This window comes from Abramis brama (assembly GCF_963993115.1).
Source record: "Abramis brama genome assembly, chromosome: 16".
NCBI lineage: Eukaryota > Metazoa > Chordata > Actinopteri > Cypriniformes > Leuciscidae > Abramis > Abramis brama.
Window position 1 is genome coordinate 31,342,956 of NC_139978.1, and position 20,033 is coordinate 31,362,988.

A 20,033-nucleotide genomic window follows, 5' to 3' on the forward strand; every position below is an offset into this window, starting at 1 on the left:
AAAAAATCGAATAAGAAAGTCCAAACCTAGATTACATATTCTGTCTCATGCAAAAAGATCTAGTAAATTGCAGACGTTAAAGGACTAGTTCATCCAAAAATAAAAATGTGGTTATAATGTTGTTCTAAAATCTGTATGGCTCACTTTCAATTAGAAATATAATTAATTGCTTCTGAGATCTAATAGCTTTTTGAGTGACGAAATTTATGGAGGAAAAATGTACGTTCTCCATTGGATATTTAATTGTGCATGTTCCTTTCATCTATTTTTATATTTAGGTTAGCTTTGCCATCATCTAACACCCACTTAAAGTTAATCTTTAAAAACACTTTAACTGAATAACTGTTAAATTTAATATTTACCAAAACTCAAAATGAATATAATTGTTTCATACTGTACATCATATGCCTAAATTCATTTCTAGTATTTAAATTTAAATTTTTTAAATTTAAATTGATTTGTACAAAATATTATAGTTTATAGTTTAGATTTTAAAATGATAAATTACATAATTTTAATATATATTACTTATCGGTTATCTGCCATAACTAATGATACATGTAAAAAAAACTAATATAAATTACATAACTTACATAAAATAAATTACTTTAACTAAAATTAAAATGAAAACAAAATATAAAAAATATAAAAATTAAAACAAATTCAAAATATTAATAAAAACTATAATATTATCTCAATAATAAAATAACATTTGCCATAACATGGAAATAATTATTGGCTTATATCTGTTTTGGCTAGAATTTTAATATCACTGCTTCTTGATATTAACTTTTTATATGGAACATAATGTACTAGTCATATGGACAACGTTTATGGCGCTTTTTTGTGTGGTGAACCTTGTAATTGCCACATACATGTGACCGAAACACGTAAGGACCTTTCCACCCCTCCCCCCTCCAGAGATGAAAGCAAGAGGTGAGGATTGGGCCGTGGCGTCGTTTCCACGGCAACCCCGCCAAAGCCATTTGGAGAGACAGCGGCTCGATCAGCTAATTGAAGCAATCACAGAAGAAACCTCGGCTGCTGTGCCAGATCAGCTAACCGTACCCTTCCCCCATCAGCACACCCCTCCCCCAACTCCCTCCTTACAATTCAATCAGCCTCCATAATCCATCAGAAACTCCAACTAATTCACCCAGCGTGGGGTTTTCTCAGTCATTACAGAGGAGCTGATTGGAACAGGTCTTCTGTAGTGGAGAATGAGAGGAGAGACATTTTCCTTTAAACCCACTGGGCAGTGCAATATTTACAGAGGATGTCAGAATGAAAGTGAAAGAAAGAGAGATAAAGGCTCTGTTTCATAACAGACTACGATACCTTCTAAAGTCCACTGCACATTTGTTATCTGTCCTTTACGACTGTTGTTGTCAGATTATTGTACGATACGAAGATCTTGGGTAAAAGCCACAGGAGACTGAGCAACATCAGCAGTCTTATGTCACACTGTGCGATGGGGGTTAGGATGCTCTAAATGGTTGCTAGGGCGTGGCTAGACAGTTAGCAGGATTAAACTAATAGACTGGATGTCTGTCCAAAACAAAAGAGCCAAACTCACGTCTCTAAGATAATCTGATTCATACATATCCCTCTCATCTATTTTTCAATGGAAGTCAATGAGTTTGAGAGAGAGAGAGAGTTAAGCCGGGGACACACTTAACGACTATAAGGACGATTTTTTTGTGTAATTTGATACTTACGACTGATCATGCCCAAACGCGCCGAGTCAAAGACAGTTGTGTTCAGAGTCGGTGTTTAAAATCTGATCCAGTAACAGTCTGTAAGTGTGTTCAGTTCAGTCTTAGAATGTTTCAGCTAGTCGTTAAGTGTGTCCTTGGCATTAGAGAATGAGAGAACACACAATGTGTGTGTGTGTGTGTGTGTGTGTGTGTGTGTGTGTGTGTGTGTGTGTGTGTGTGTGTGTGTGTGAATTTGACAGTTGAGATTCAAATTCATGAACAAATCCGTCAATGCAAGTATATGGCATTTTTCTGCCCGCTTTTTCGTTCGCTATGCGAACATCATAGGTCCGATTGCTTAGAAACGTCATAGCACGCCTCTCCTCAATAAGCCGGTCGATTTGACACCTCATTCATGGGTCTATGACAAACAGTGCTGGACGAGTTACGCGTCGAAGTTTTGTCCAGGAGAATAAGCTTTATTTCGCAAGCACCACTAATAATTTGTTACATTTATATAGCACTTTGCTTAGCACTTAAACCCAGGTGAAAAAGACATACTGTTAAATGTATTAAAAATGCATTAAAGTATATTTGTATTGTACTAAAAACATACTCAAGTACATTTTTTATATATTTAATAGTACGTCTTTTTCACCTGGGAAGCGCTTTACATAAGTGAATCTACTCAACCACCACCAATGTGCATCACAATCCACCTGGATGATGCGACGGCAGCCATATTGCACCAGAACTCCCACCACACACCAGCTTACTGGTGGAGAGGAGACGGAGTGATGAAGCCAATCATTATGTATATATATATATATATATATATATATATATATGAGGATGATTAGGAGGCCATGATGATGGACAGAGGCCAATTTTGCAAATTTGGCCAGGATGCTGTTAACTAAAACTAACAGAGTGACACTAAAATACACACACTCACAAATATTAGGTAAAACAGTCCATTTATAAATTAGATAAAACCTTTTTTTTTATCAACAATTTTAGTCCTGAATCAAGTCATCCACCATTTTGGATGGATTTTTTTCACTGAGCATTTTTCAATACATTAGAATTATCCAGAGAAACTATCTTAGAAAGCAATATGCTGCAGACATTTTGGAACAGCCTTCTCAGCATGAGCATTTATTTGAAGTCTTACAATGCTGTCTACTGTATAGGCAGTTCAATAGGTAATGGAATACAGCCACAGAGGGAGTAAGTGAATGTGAGAGTTTACAGTACTGTGTGTTCACTTGACAAGATGTAGAGGAACAGACATCTTGTGGGAGCATTATTAAAGGGTTTGAAGTGCATCTGTGTGCATGCTTATTACTACGTACGGCCTGTAGCATGTGGTTTCTTGTGTGAATGCATGCATGCTAAATGCATTCTGAGGGTAATTACTGTGAGAGCGTGCATGTCAGCAGGAGTCCGAGTGATTTTGCTGGCCTGTACATACGCGTGCTTGCGTGCCGCTTTCAGAAGGCAGCTACTTTCGTGACAAAATGCTTCAGAGTAAATGCTTCTTACTACACAGATTCTTCCCAGGAAAATCACAAAACATTATGGCTTGCAACAGAGAATGGTGAAAAAAAAAGAAGAGATATTCTATAATAAGCAAATGCATCATATATCAAATATATTTCAATACTGGAAAATATTATTATTATTATTATATTATATATTTATTTAATGATCAGTGTGGTCAGTGGTGTTTGCAGATAATAGCAAGGCTTGTTTTTCCAATTAAAACGGTCTAAACAGTTTTTTTAATGGCAAAATTAAATTGGCTATTCTATATTAGCTAACATATGAAATAGTTTTACACTACCAGTTAAATTTCTTTTTTTATGCTTCATGTTTCTTATGATCAAGGCTGCATTTATTTGATAAAGAAATGTCCTTCCTGTCACTTTTGAAAAATATATTGTATCCTTGCTGAAAAAAACCCCCGATGATAATAATAAGAAATGTTTCTTGAGCATTAGTGTATTTTAAAAATATATGAGATATGAGTGTATTTTATTTGATAAAATATATAACGAAATAATTAGACTAGAGGTTAATGCATTCTATAAAATTCATTAAAAAAAATACAAAAAATGAAATAACAAAATAGAAAATGACAAAATTACTGCATCAACCAAAATTTCCATTTCAATCCTCTGAAATTCATAAAACATAAACACCATAGAATCTCAATATGTGATTGGCCTCCATTATTGTAAAGCGCATCTCAGGCTTCCTCATCTCCCTTCTCCTTTCTGCCCTGCAGGTATTCAGATGAATGAATTGGACAGGTTGACTTGATCACAGCTGTTGTTATCTAGAACCTGCACATGTCGGCATGTGGACAAAACCCATCAGCGTAACCTCTGGAGGGCCGCCATCTGATCACAAACACAACCAGCGCCATTAGGCTTGTTCTTCCCTGTGTTTTCACACTGGACCCCAGTGGTCACGCAAAACGGATGTGACTGGAGCATCTCGGCTCTGACACCTCTCTTAAGGTCTGAGATTATAGGACTGGGAATTAGACATCACCCTTCCGAACTGACTATCAGCTCCTGACACACCGTTCATGTTCTGCATGGCATGTTAATCTCTCTGCATGTGTTGACATGACATCAAAGCTATTGTGCTTTATTAATCCCTGAGAAATCCTTATTAATCTTAATCTAAGTTCAAAACCTCCCCAATCCAAAAGTTTCCAATGGTCCATTTTCTGTCAGCATTAGGCCTACTTACACAACAGGATCTAAAGTCAAACCAAACATTATTCAGACACCAGATTTAATTTTTGATATTTTTTTACTAGAGGGTGCAGGACACTATAGTTCATTTATAAGTGAGGATAGCAAAATAAGGTAAACTGTGACATATTATACCCAAAAATTATTCAGACACTTTGACCTGACCATGTTTTGCTTAAGTGTTTTAGTTAATTGCTAAGTAGTCAGTTAATTGCTAATGCAACCTTTTTACACCACAGACTGAACAAAATGAAGCATTGCTTGGTAATTGGTTGAGCTAAATTAGTATTATTTAATTATGTACTTAAATTTAACAGCTGACAGCTTTTCAACCTAATTCATTTGTGAGACAGTCTAAAAGAAAGGATGGCCAAAACCAGTGAAATATCAATTGTGTTCTTGTCATATTTTATTACCATTTTCTAAACTATAGCGAATAAACTGTGATAATGTGAGAAATGTTGAAGGTGTCTGAATACATTTTGGTTTGACTGTATGTACTTTGCCATTTCTATTTCTGATTATTGGATTTAAATGAGGAAAAATGTGTTAAACAGGTACAGTTTGTCTAGTTCTTTCCCATAATCCTTTGCCATGAAGCAAATTATAAATGAACGATAAGGCGCTGTGTGTGCCAGAGCAGGAACACAAGTAAGGCCGAGGTTTAAGAGCAAGGTGAAACGTGATATGCAGCCACAACATTTTCCTCACAGAAACTCCCCATCTACTCAATAATTCACACAGCGTCTGCCCAATCGGCCGTCAGTGCCAGACGCAGCGACAGACACCAGAACAGAAGCGGTTCAGGACGGTGACTGATCCACAGGAAGAGCTGTAGCCCCAGGGCGGGGTCAGACCGTCACTCAGGGCCGTCCCAGCATACCCATCTGTGACATGCTCTCCCTTCCCTTCAGCTCTATATATAGATGTGCTCTGGTTCTGTCCACCTGCCAGAGGCTAAAAATAGCAGCCCACTCATTTTCCTTCGCTCCAGCTCCACACTGGGACGGCCTATCAACTTTCAAACCGCAGTAAGACGGAGGCAGAGATGGCAGGATGGAAAGATATACTGATATCCTTGCAGTTTTACATGTCTTTCACACATGTCCTGCAGCGATGTGGTTTATGTGGATAACACCATTAACCATGATGGCCTCCCTAAGGCTGCTCACTGTAAATCGCATTTTATAAAACTGATAGTTCTGGCTCTAAAATCTGACTGGATGAGCCTTGTTCATTGTAAGCTAGTCTACAAACACCTGTCATGCAGTTTGTTGAGGAAAGGTGTGCATGGTGTTATTATTATGAGTAATCGTATCTGTAATTTTTGACAAAAAAAGAAAGAAATTCTTTCAACTTACATTAGACCAGGGGTCTCCAACACGTCGCTCGCGAGCTACCAGTAGCTCGTGGCCTGATTGGAGGTAGCTCGCCAAGGGTCGTTCACATATCGCGTCTTTTGCGTGCTCAAGTTCGTTATTTCAAATAATTGAAGAGCGCTCATTTTTTCCAGGCGCAGCGAGTCAACATGAAGGATGGGAGTGCACCCAAACATTACGGGTGTTTTTTTTCTTCTCCGTAAATAAATCTTCTAGCAGAGCTACAGCAAGCGTTTTTCGGTGGTGGAAATCCATTAGCTATTAAAACTTCTTTGTTGTTGTGGAGAGCGCATGGTTGCATAGCAACGACAGACGCCACGGGAAAATTGGACCGAATTTTACTATTAATAATAAAAGATAAGCTAATGTGCATTGTAAATGTCAGTAATTTATGTTTTTTGACTCATTCTTTTTATAAAACTGATTTAAAGGCTGAAATATGCGAGGTTTATCTTTTTATAAAAACTTTTTATAAAAACTTTATTTGAACTTTTAGCCTACATGTTAGTAGATAACATGTTGCAAGACACTCCTTTAAAAAAAGGTTGGAGACCCCTGCATTAGACACACAGTGCCCTATTTTAACGATCTAAACTCATGGTCTAAAGCGCACGGCGCAAGCGCACTTAGGGTGTGTCCGAATCCACTTTTGCTAGTTTAATGACGGGAAAAATGGTTGGCGCATGGTCTAAAAGGGTTGTCCCTATTCTCTTAATGAGTAATGGGTGTTTTTTGGGCGTAACATGCAATAAACCAATCAGAGTCTCATCTCCCATTCCCTTTAAAAGCCAGTTGCGCTCGCGCCATGGCGGATTCGCTATTTACATGGCGGAATTTGCAAGTGGAAAGACTGAACTGCTCCAGAGAGCAAACGGATCTGCTTGCGCGTAAGCAGACCATCTACAGGACAAGCCGGATTCCACCATCTTTATGTACACAATAATAATCTTTTACATTGTAATCCTTTTTTTATATATTTAAACAACGTGGTGCAGGACCTGAAAATGATAACTGCGTCGGGCTGAAACTAGCAAAAAACACTTGCCTGGCACTGCAATGCGCGGACTCTTTTGCCTTGACCCAGCAAGCAATCAGCTCTTTGCGATGATTTCAGGTGACACAGAAAATTGCAAAGACTTCAAATGACGCCAACTTTGAATTGATATAAAAAACTATCAAATATTATAATATTATCTTTATATTGTAATCATTACAAGCACAAGTTATAATTACTGCCTATGTCCATTGTGTCTGCTTAACTGAATATATGATGTTTACTAACCACATCATGTTTTATAATATAGCTGTGTATTTCTCCCATATGAACATTACTTTGATACACTCATCTCTGAATGATAACAGAATACTTTCTGAATTGTAACATTGAAAAGCATTTTCTCTTTGAAACAATATGTATAGTGAAAAGCACTATACAAATAAACTTGAATTGAACTCTTGAAAAATCACTGTCATGTTATGGGGCAGATAGTTGATAAAAGAAGATTAAAATTAAACAATTATTAATGCACTACAATTAATATGTTTATGTAAATTTGTGTAAACGAAACCTCAATTGTTTTAATTGCAATAAGTTAATTTAGGGATAAAAACTTAAAGCAGCATTATGCAGCTTTGCCGATTTCTTCGCTGTTTTCTCGCTTTTTGCTTGCGGGTTTCTCTATAGAGCTCCCCCTACAGCTTCGGAATAGATATTTGACAACACTGTCGTCAAAACTCGTTGGCGACTCTCAAATCCAAATCTTTTTAGATTTCAAATCTAAAAAAAGTTACTTAGTTCACCTTTAAAAAATGGATGTTCATTTTAAGATTCGCTAAATATTACATTTAACAGTGTTATTAAATAGTGTTTTATTTCTAGATAATGGCAAATAATAATCTAAATCTAAATGCACAATTATCCAAATCTGACAAATAATTATATATTATAAAACAAATTTCCTACTTGAAATACATGGCCACTATATTACAATAAAATGCAGAAAATGTTGAAATCAAAGTTAACTTTACTGTGTTTTATCATATTGCTGTTGCAGTCATTTTATAGAGGTTGTAAGCCTTGAGACCATGCAATACAAACATGGTAAAATCAGTGTAGCTTCTTGATTTATTCTAGCGTTCAGATGGAACGCATGGGTTTTTGAATGAATATTCATAAACATGAATATTCATTAAAACAGGTCAAATGTCATTGAGAATGCATAAAAATGCATTGTAAGCAATTACAGTGAAATGGAAGATTTACTTAACAAGAATAAGAACTGTTTACTCTGTCCTCACAGCATTATGAAACTCAATTCCACGGCATGTATGAATAACAGACTTTCTTCCTTGTCCAGCTGCTCTTTGTTTGTTTCTGAGTTTGCCTATATGAAAGTGTTACATAAGCAGGTGAGAGAGGATAAAGAGTAAAATAACAGCACATTCCCCATCCCTAAGGAGGTACATTTCCTTCTTCCTGATCTCAGTGTTCCGTCCACTGCTCGTAAGCAGAAACAGGAAGTCAACAGACGGTCAAGCGTTCCATTTCAACAGGAAAAAATGCCTATAAAAGATGTCATGACATTGGAACCACATACTGTAGCAAAACGGTCACTGACCATGAACCCTCTGAAAAACACATAAGCTAAAAATACACATGCGTTAAAAATATGTCCAGAGTTTACTGTAAACGCAAAGCAGCATTTTCCACATAAGACACATCGCTTGTCAGAATCTGCCGGATGAAAGAAATGCTGCCCTCAAAGTTTCTTTTCATTCTTGAAATAACATTTCAGATTCTGTTTTTTAGATTACTTTCCCTTAAGTTCTCTAGTTAGCAAAACCTTCTGATGTCTGTCGGCAAAAGGCTAAAGCAAACATGTTAAAGTTTTGTCATATAAAAAAAAAAACATTACAATGAATGAATGAATAAAGTTTGAACACATTTTTACAAAACTAATCTGAAGGTTTATTCTTGTATGAATGAAATGAATTAATTTATGTAGGGAAATATAAATTAGGCCTAATTTTTTTATTTTATTTACTAAATTAAACTGCTAAAATAAGACAAAAAATATTAGACAATTGTGATTTGTGTATTGATAATTAGCATACATAATATAATTAAATAAATATACATAATACATAAAGCAACATAATTAACATTTGTTTTTTATACTTTTAATATGCTATCTAAAATATGGAATATAATATTAATAAAGTTATTATTGCAGGCTAATTTAATCTCATGCAATCGAGTTCACATGAGCCTGTTTGGTAGTCCTTCACAGCTAATACATTCAAGACAATGCTTTTTAAGACCAACTTGTGACCACACAGATCGTTCGAAGCATTTATCTAAACTGACGACACTGTCATGTCTCACCGGCTTGGGGCCGTTCAACATAGGTAGAGGTTACTTTGCATGTCACTAAAACATATTAACCATGTTTGACAGACAGGATGAGGTGCATTATGGATCGGATGGGAATCAAATGAATAAACCAGTAGCAGGAAGTGCTGGTTATAAAGAAGTGTTCAGGACACACAGCACTTTTAATACAGCATGGAAAAGAATCAATATCACTGCTTCCTGGAGGATTGAGCAATTCACTCGATAAGGGAAATCTGAAGCTTCCGTTTGCTGGGTTCCCTGGGGCGCTAACATACAAATCACATGCACCATGGATGCAGTGTGGTTTAAGTGGATCATAATGGGGTATAGTATCTGAAATTAGATACAATATATAGCTATTAAGTAAAAAAAATACAACTTAAAATCCCCTGGTTTAATTTAAATATACTGGTACTGTATATATATATATATATATATATATATATATATATATATATATATATATTCAAATTAAACCCCGGGGATTTTAAGTTGTAAGGTTTTTTTGTTTTGTTTTTAACCCCTTCTTCCCATCCTGACTATGAGAAACACTGAACAGCTGCTAGGAGGAAGCAAATGCTTCCCATAACCAAGACTTCTGCTTAAAATATAATAGCAGAATAAAAACATTCACAAAACCTAGACTCATTGACTGCATATACTACAGTATATGTGTGTATATATACAGTGTGTATCAATGTCGATCCTTAAAGGAATAAAGGATTATTTCAAATCTACATGGAAAGTATCTGTGACTTGCTACCAATTACTACAGACAATAATTTGATTTAATCTCTTTATAAATATGAGAAATCACACGTAAAGGTGCTGCAAAAAGGTTATTTTGTGGTGTAGTACCAACCCGATGTCACGGCAATTCGTACATATTTTACGAGTTGCCAAATTCGTATGAATTCGTACAAATGACCTACCCCTGACCCCGCTCCTAAACCTACCCATCACATGGGTTTAGACAAATCGTATGAATTTGTATGAGTGAGGTCGTACGAATTAGCCACCTTTTGATCACTTGTACGAATTCGTACGAATTGGTTGAGATAGTGTTGGTAGTACACATAAAATACCCCTTCTATTTAACAGTGATCACTAAAATAGGTGTCTTGAGTTGACAAATCATACTTCTTTGTGTGACAGTCTTAAAACTCTCAAAATACTCTTTTTAGCCAATCAGAAGTGTCCTCTGCCTGTGAATAATTTTGCATATTTGAGTTAGAGGGTGGGGCTTTGGTAAGAGGGTGTGGTCTAATATATTGGCCTACTCTGAGACTGGTGTCATAATCAGTTCAATTCATGATCAGCAGCAACACATAACCAGATAATCCTCAACCTAACAGTCGTCCTGCCTCAACAGAACAATTTCACAGATTAAAGTTTTTTGGCTTTTAGAATGAATATATTCTGTTATTAGCTATAGTGTGCTCCAAAACAATGACAAAATTTGCATTTAGAAGATATAAGCATTCAAAGTGTACAGTCTCTCTTCCGCCAATATGGCCATATCACTTCCACATTTACTATTCTAGTGCACTATATAGGGGATAGGGAATAATTTACCGTGTAAATATGCTTTCCATTAGGGCAAATTAAATCTGGTTTCACGTTTTTGTCATGCGAACCACCACAGTCGGCGCATACCAGAAAACGTATCGGATCCATTTGAATTCTACACAGAATGCTATATTTTAAAGCAATATGGAGGATATTTGGATGAGAAACAGTTAGAGATTAGGAGGACACTGCGGTTTCACCGAGCTCAACGGCTCTGGCCGAGTTGTGATATAAACGAAACGCTATTGGCTATTTTAAAAAAGGGGAGCAGCTGTTCGATGCTGCATGTCCCGCTCTGACTTCCTTTTTCAGAGGAAATTATGTCAACACATTGAATAATGCTGTGCGTTTCAAGGCACTTCAGTGGGCCTTTAAGAAACCATTTGTTAAACCCTGCATCTGCTAGGCCTCAGTCATTTTCACATATCTGAAGGATGAAAATTATTGTATAAGCCACATATGTTGTTCATACACACTACATTGAAAATAAGCTGGGATGTTACTTTAAAATAGCATTTCAAGAGAACAATTCAAAAGAAAATCCCAAACTCAATAACCAGTCGCCAAGAGAAACACAGACACATTGTCCGACTATGACAACAAGCGAACACGTGCCACTGTATCTCCTCTGTCAGGGGCCAGAGAGGAAGAACAAAGAAGCGCTAAACCCTGAAGCATGGCCTCTCTTGAACAGTGTAATGTGAGGATAAGAAAACCCCATAAACCCCACAGACAAAAACATTAGAGAGGCTGGGCGCACCACCAACGGCATTCGGTCAGGCTTCAAAGCATAGATATACAGTGACATCAGCGCAGTCGGATTCGGCTGCTGAACAAGGTGCATTCTGGGGTATTTGGCCATTAATAGCTAGCAGCTGAGATGATGTCTTCTGAACACAGGACTGAGTGAAACAGCTGTTGGGGCTGAATGACAAACAGGAGCAGTCTGAGAGCAAGTAATAACACGCAACCCTCACGTTCATCCATTTACTTTAAATGAATGTTTTGGGTTCAGTATACTCAAGATGCATCTGTGACATGCTGTTGATTACCAATTATTAAAAATTATTAGTTCATCGATTTGTGAAAACAAGCAAAAACTGTGCTTGCAGCAGTGTTATTGAATGAAAACTACATTAAAAATGTTGATTGACTGAAATAAAAATAAAAACTAACATAACTGGGATAAACTGAAAGCATGAAGCTAAACTTACATAATGTAAAAATACATAATGACTACAAATGTAACTAAAAACAAAAAAGTACATTTTAGTATGGTATATTAATTTTTTTTTTTACATTATTGAACATGAAAATGACACAAGAATTAACTTACACAGCTCTAAAATAAAAAATAATATTAAAAAATACAACATTGCTTAAATAAAAATCTCTGAAAAAAAAAACTAAACTAAACTAAAACTAACAATGCTATAGTAAAAACTAACAAAAACTAAACCAAACTGAAAATAAAATAAAATTCTACCATTAAATTCAAAACAACGGCTATACACTCAATTGGAGTCATACAGTGGAAGTCTAATGGGCAAGACATTGAATGGCTATAAATGTTACAATTTAAAAAGTATAAATAGATTTTCTATTCGTAACGTTTCAACCTGTCTCATGCATGTAAAGTTGCTAAACTCAGTGACTATTTGAAAATAAAGTAAATAATGAAAAAAATGTACCTGCAGGAATCCGTTGGTAAAGTATAACAATAAGTTTATCTGCCTATAGAGCAGTAAATCGTTCTAAAGAAAGGACAATAAGATAAGCTGCAAATGTCTGTAAATGTATTAATGCAAATGTGATTTTATTTGCTTTTACAGACCATTGAAATCATTGTCTTTTGTAATCAACAGCATCTGTGCACTTAACTTAAACCCAGAACATTCCTTTAAAGGTTATTATTGAATATAGCATTTAATTGATATATTTATTTGCAATCTAGCCAGTTGCACTAATGTCAGAGGTTTGTTAGATCTGTATTGTATTTTTACTAATGGTTGGAAAACATACACATAAATACTAAATGCTGAAAATATGGATTCTCTGTGCTATTCTAGGTTGATGGAATATTGTTAATGGACTGGAACGCAAATACTCTTAAAAAGAGCCATAAAAATTGATTTTTAATAGGTTTTTATGATGTTCTCATGAAGCACCAGTGCCTTTGAGTGACACTATTTCAATAAATGTAACGTCAGACCTGATCTGAAGCCCTCTGAAGGGGAAAGAGGAATTGAACAGGGCCACAGGGAAGAGAGGAATGACTGAGCATTATGATTGGATCACGTCAAATGAATATTTGATTTTTTTTTCTTCGTTTTCATCAACACTATTGCTACTGATGACTGCTTTCCATTTTCTAGTGTTTAAGAGGCTAATAAAGCACAGAGGAAATTGAAATGAACTGACAATTTCTATTCCGAACACCCACTATGAAACACCCAGTAAAAACAACCAGACACATAAAAAAGCCACATCTGACATAGTAGTAACTTCAGGCATCAGATACTGCATTGGCACATGTCAAATGTGGCGCTTTTATATACAAGTACAGGGTACAAAATCAACTGCCAATGGTGAGCAAATATATATATATATATATATATATATATATATATATAAAATACAAGTACGGCAGATTTCAAATTTGCATCCCTAAGCATTACATGAAGGAACTATGTCATGGTTAAAGGGATAGTTCACCCAAAAATGAAAAATGGCCCATGATTTACTCCGCATCCAGTCATCCTAGGTGTATATGATATTCTTCTTTCAGACGAATACAATCAGAGTTATATTAAAAAATGTCTTGGCTCCTCCAAGCTTTATAATGGCAGTGAATGGCCGTTTCTGTTTTGAAGTCCATAAAAGTGCATCTATACATCATAAAATTGCTCCACGCGGACCCGGGGGGTTAATAAAGGCCTTCTGAAGGGAAATGATGCGTTTGTGTAAGAAAAATATCCATATTTAAAACTTTATTAAGTAAAATGTCTCGCTTCCAGCCAAACGAAGATACGGAGTCCACTTACGCCTAAAGCGCAACTTACGACGTCGAAAGTAGCGTAGCGCGTCATGGTATAGCATATCAGCAGTACGTCGCATTACTTGCATAAGTTGAGCTTTACACTTAAGTGGAATCCGTATGTTTGTTTGGCCGGAAGCTAGTTATTTTACTTTATAAAGTTTTAAATATGAATATTTTTCTTACACAAACGCATCGCTTTGCTTCAGAAGGCCTTTATTAACCCCCCTGGAGCCATGTGGAGCTATTTTATCATGGATAGATGCACTTTTATGGACTTCAAAACAGAAACAGCCATTCACTGCCATTATAAAGCTTGGAAGAGCCAGGACATTTTTTTTTATATAACTCAAATTGTATTAGTCTGAAAGAAGAATGTCATATACACCTAGGACGACTTGAGGGTGAGTAAATCATGGGCTAATTTTCATTTTTGGGTGAACTTTCCCTTTAAGGTTAGGTTCAGGGTTAGTACCTAGTAATTACCCAGTTAGTGTCATTACTACAGTAAGTACATAGTATTTGTGCTACCAATGTTGCTAAATAAACACATATATATGTGAATATTGATTTACCACTGAAGGGATGATTGCATGACATATGGTAAAAAAAAAGACAACTGTCATCTATTATATCTTGCTATATGTGTAGGACAGCAAATCCCAGTATTTATGTTGTCATAACATTAGCTGGTGATCAAAATAAGTCTATCATCACTATACACACCATACACCAGCTCACACATGCAGCGCTAGGCCTGTGTTCATCGTAATGGACCAGGACACGAGCATCGCCTATATGTTAAGGTCATCTCTGAACACAGTCACACTTCCTGTCCTCCCCCACAGCCTCCAGAAGGCTTTGAGTATCCCTCATCGTCACAGAACGGGCATCCACAGCATCCATCCGCTACAACCGCAGTCACGGGGGAGCCGAGCAAGTGGCCACTCAGCTTCCTGTGTGCTATTAATACTAAGCGGCCTCTCTGCTCGTTCACACACACACACACACACATACACATGTCCTCCGAGGATTGCTAAAGCCAATCAATATCTCTCCAGAACATGCTGAACACACTACCTGGCTGCCATGTGAGAGCGCCGAGGCCACGGGTCAGGGCACGAGGTCTGATCCAAACGTCCTGTTCAGTGCACACAGTCACAATCAGGAAATAAACACACTGAGATTTTACATACTGTATAGTCAAGTAGGTCAGTGTTTCTTATCGTGCGAGTCACGAACCAGATTGGAAATTAAGGTGATGTAACCCACTGATGAGGCTTTTTATCATGCTTCTTTCTATTTTATCATGGTAACCGTGCACTAGAAAAAAAAATCACTCAGAAATGGCTAGTAAATATCACAAATGATTACAAAGAAATGGCAAGTAACATGGAATTAAACGTGAAATTTTCAAGTAGAAATAGTATTTTCTTGTAAAATCTAACAACCTCGAAAAATCATTTTAGCTGTGTAGTTTTTGACAAAAAGACCATAGTCAAGTCACCTTTATTTATACAGCGCTGTATATAATATAGATCGTTTCAAAGCAGCTTTACAGTGATAAACAGGAAAATAATGAACACTGATGCAATGATGTTCAGCTGAAGTCAATTCAGTGTTGATTCAGTTCAGTTCAATAACTGTGTAAAGTTCATCAATTATAAATTAATTAAAATTAGCTTTAAAGCATCACTGCAGGAAACAGTGAAGTCATCACTCAGCTCAGTTAATCCTTATTATAAGCGAGGTTGTGAGAGACTTGTCGTGTTTCAATGGCATCCCGCTGTAATAAGCTGTATGAAGCTCCTATATCATATCATTTTAAAATTTCTTGGAAAGACATTTTTGCATTGTTACGTCAGCAGAACAATCCAAAAACACATTAAGTAACAGTACATCCCACTGAAGAGGTGTATGTCTATCCCTCACAGCCTCGCTTTCATTCCCGTTAAAAATTAAAGATGGCGCTGTAGTGAATAAGGTCTATTGTGTCAATGCAGTCAAGTCAATGATATTGCTTAATATTACCAAAATATTCCAAAATAAGACCATACAGTTACGGAAGTTGCATTTTTTTCATCATCTGATTTATGTTATAAAACATGCAAAGCACACACATTTGAATTTGAGCCGAATGATACTGGCACGCGAGCCCAATTTGCATAGCGCATTTTCCACATGCTGGCAGTTTCAGTTTCGCTTTAAATAAATTTGATTATGCTTGGTGTTTATAATAAATAAATGCCACTATGAGTTATGTTTGTTTTATACTTTTATTTTTAATTCCTGTTCTGTTCTGAATGCTCTGCAGAGTGAGGGGAACTAAAAAAAAATGTATTTATAATGTTTGTAAACGTTTTGTTTTATTTACTGCTATTTTACATGATTTCTGAATATAATAATAAAAAGTGACTTATCCACCAGTGACATAATTATGTTTTTTTTTCTCTCAACCCTGCAATTTTTGTGCGACTTAGTCAGGTGTAACATATTTTATAAGAGTAGATGAGTTTACCTGTTCAGCATGAAGATGTTTATTATGCACACAACCAACAATAGTTTTTAGCAACCGCTAAAACAAAAAAGTTACAATGTCGTAGAATAAAATGTGAGGAAATGATGACAGAATAATTTTTGGGTGAACTATCTCTTTAACACAATATTTCCCAACCCTGTTCCTGGACGCACACCAACACTACTCTGGTTGCGTCTGAAAACTGAAAAATGCCGGCTTCGGAGAATGAGGTTCATTCTTGTGTTACGCAGCATATTTGAGTTTCCGCAAAAACCAATGAGGTTCATTCTTGTGTTATGCAGCACGTTTGAGTTTCCACAAGAACCAATGAGGTTCATTCTTGTGTTACTCAGCAAGTTTGAGTTTCCACAAGAACCAATGAGGTTCATTCTTGTGTTACGCAGCACGTTTGAGTTTCCGCAAGAACCAATGAGGTTCATTCTTGTTTTACACAGCATATTTGAGTTTCCACAAGAACCAATGAGGTTCATTCTTGTGTTACTCAGCAAGTTTGAGTTTCCACAAGAACCAATGAGGTTCATTCTCGTGTTACGCAGCACGTTTGAGTTTCCGCAAGAACCAATGAGGTTCATTCTCGTGTTACTCAGCACGTTTGAGTTTCCGCAAGAACCAATGAGGTTCATTCTTGTTTTACACAGCATATTTGAGTTTCCGCAAAAACCAATGAGGTTCATTCTTGTGTTATGCAGCACGTTTGAGTTTCCACAAGAACCAATGAGGTTCATTCTTGTGTTACTCAGCAAGTTTGAGTTTCCACAAGAACCAATGAGGTTCATTCTTGTGTTATGCAGCACGTTTGAGTTTCCGCAAGAACCAATGAGGTTCATTCTTGTGTTACGCATTATGTTTGAGTTTCCGCAAGAACCAATGAGGTTCATTCTTGTGTTACTCAGCAAGTTTGAGTTTCCACAAGAACCAATGAGGTTCATTCTCGTGTTACGCAGCACGTTTGAGTTTCCGCAAGAACCAATGAGGTTCATTCTTGTGTTACGCAGCACGTTTGAGTTTCCGCAAGAACCAATGAGGTTCATTCTCGTGTTACGCAGCACGTTTGAGTTTCCGCAAGAACCAATGAGGTTCATTCTCGTGTTACGCAGCACGTTTGAGTTTCCGCAAGAACCAATGAGGTTCATTCTTGTGTTACGCAGCACGTTTGAGTTTCCGCAAGAACCAATGAGGTTCATTCTTGTGTTACGCAGCACGTTTGAGTTTCCGCAAGAACCAATGAGGTTCATTCTTGTGTTACGCAGCACGTTTGATTTTCCGCAAGAACCAATGAGGTTCATTCTCGTGTTACGCAGCACGTTTGAGTTTCCGCAAGAACCAATGAGGTTCATTCTCGTGTTACGCAGCACGTTTGAGTTTCCGCAAGAACCAATGAGGTTCATTCTTGTGTTACGCAGCACGTTTGAGTTTCCGCAAGAACCAATGAGGTTCATTCTTGTGTTACGCAGCACGTTTGAGTTTCCGCAAGAACCAATGAGGTTCATTCTTGTGTTACGCAGCACGTTTGATTTTCCGCAAGAACCAATGAGGTTCATTCTCGTGTTACGCAGCACGTTTGAGTTTCCGCAAGAACCAATGAGGTTCATTCTCGTGTTACGCAGCACGTTTGAGTTTCCGCAAGAACCAATGAGGTTCATTCTTGTGTTACGCAGCACGTTTGAGCTTCCGCAAGAGGTTTGTTCTCGTGCGTCAAGCAAGTTCGGTTGAGCTTCTGTTTATGTTCGCTGATTAATGCTTACTTTTATGTGAATAAAAGACTACATTAAATTTAAAATTGAACTAAACCGCTCAATTCATATGGATTAGTTTTACGATCTCTTTATGAACTTTTAAAAGTGTCAAAGTGTAAGTTGCGTAGCTGTCAATGGAGGGACAGAACGCTCTCAGATTTCATCAAAAAGATCTTCATTTGTGTTCCAAAGATGAACGAAAGTCTTACAGGTTTGGAACGACATGAAGGTCAATAATTAATGACAGAAATTTCATTTTGGTGTCAACTAACCCTTCCCTTTAACACAATAAGAAATAACAAGAACCTCTATGAGACTATTGCAAGTGCAACTCTATTAGAACTAATGAAGAGCCCCTGGCAGTGAACCCTGAAGATAATTTGCTTTTGAAGAGGAGACAGAACAAGACAAAACAAAACACTTGCATGGAGGAACATTAAGGAATGGAAGTCATGTTTAAGCTTTGCGTGTGGAAAAAATGTGAATATGTGAACATAAGCACAGGAACATGATGTGAAGAACCACTCCCTGCTGTTCTCCACATTACAAGGCTTTGCAGTGCATGTTAATGCATGTGTGAAAAGCGTGTCCATGCGCTCCACATCAAAATCTCAGCTCAGCATGAATGAACACAGAGAAAATTTTTGTGTACGGGAAACAACAATTTAGCCTTGGGTCTTTTGTATGGGTGATGCTGCGACCGTGGAGAGGAGCACGACGTAAAAGATGCTGGCGTCATAGGCGCGTGATGCTGCTCTAGAGCCGGGGGAGGACAGAAGCGGTACAGAACAGCCTTCTGGTCATTTCTGTGCCAGTGCAGAGGGGGTGGGCAGCACTGCAGAGGAGCAAAAGGACTGATTATAAAACCTGTCTATGTCACAGAAAAAAAAAAAAAAAAAAACCAGTTCCTCTCGAACAGCGCTGAGCCCGTGACGCAGATACAGAGCGTTCTAGAGTCCTGTGTGACGCATACTCAAGCCTAAATACAGGTTAACGCGCTGCAGTCTGATTCATGACCGCGTGAGTGTGTGTATGTGAGCGGAGGAGAGTGAGAGTACATCCAGACAGCCAATCAGAGAGGAAGAGTCTACTATCATCACCACCACTCATAACAACAACATAGCCGTTTGGCCATATTTGGACATGTTCTGGTTCTGAGTCTATAGCAATACAAAAATGCAATGTGTAATATTTATATATACAGTTATGAGGCCCCAAGCAGTTATGACAAAAATTACTGAGTAATGAGTGAATATATTTATATCATGGAAGCAAATCAGATGTATTAAAATTATTTAGTAAATATTTATAAAGTAATTTCACCATGTAGGGAAATTTGAACAATCTCTTCTTACTCTGAACATGGAGATTAAAAATACTTTTCTTTATGTTTTCAAAATATTTGTTAGAACTTGCAGTTATAATTATAATAATTATCTATGATAAATATAAAAATTAAGGTTAAATAAATGAATGAATGAATAAATAAATAAATACCAGGCATTTTTAGGCACTTAATCAATCAATCTGAAGAAATAAGCATGCCTTTTATTTATCTATATTATTAATTATCGGTACATTTGTTAATTTGTTAGACCTCGTAATGCTTAAGCTTGAAAAGCAAAATTAGTAAAAGATAATTAAATGAAATAAAATGAAATGTACTAGATGAAGGAGACAATAGGTATATAGGCACTTGATAATAATAATAAATAAAAAACATACAATAAAAATAATTATGATTTAATAAACTGTTAAATGATGCCATTCAAAAGGAGTTTCTTTTTACAGATGGCAAATTTATTGGGCATGTTTGTCAACCTATTGGATGTTTTATGACAATGGCACATTATATGATGCAAGTTATACATACTTCCATGTAAAAATCTGAGCTGTGTTTGAAGCTGCTATAAC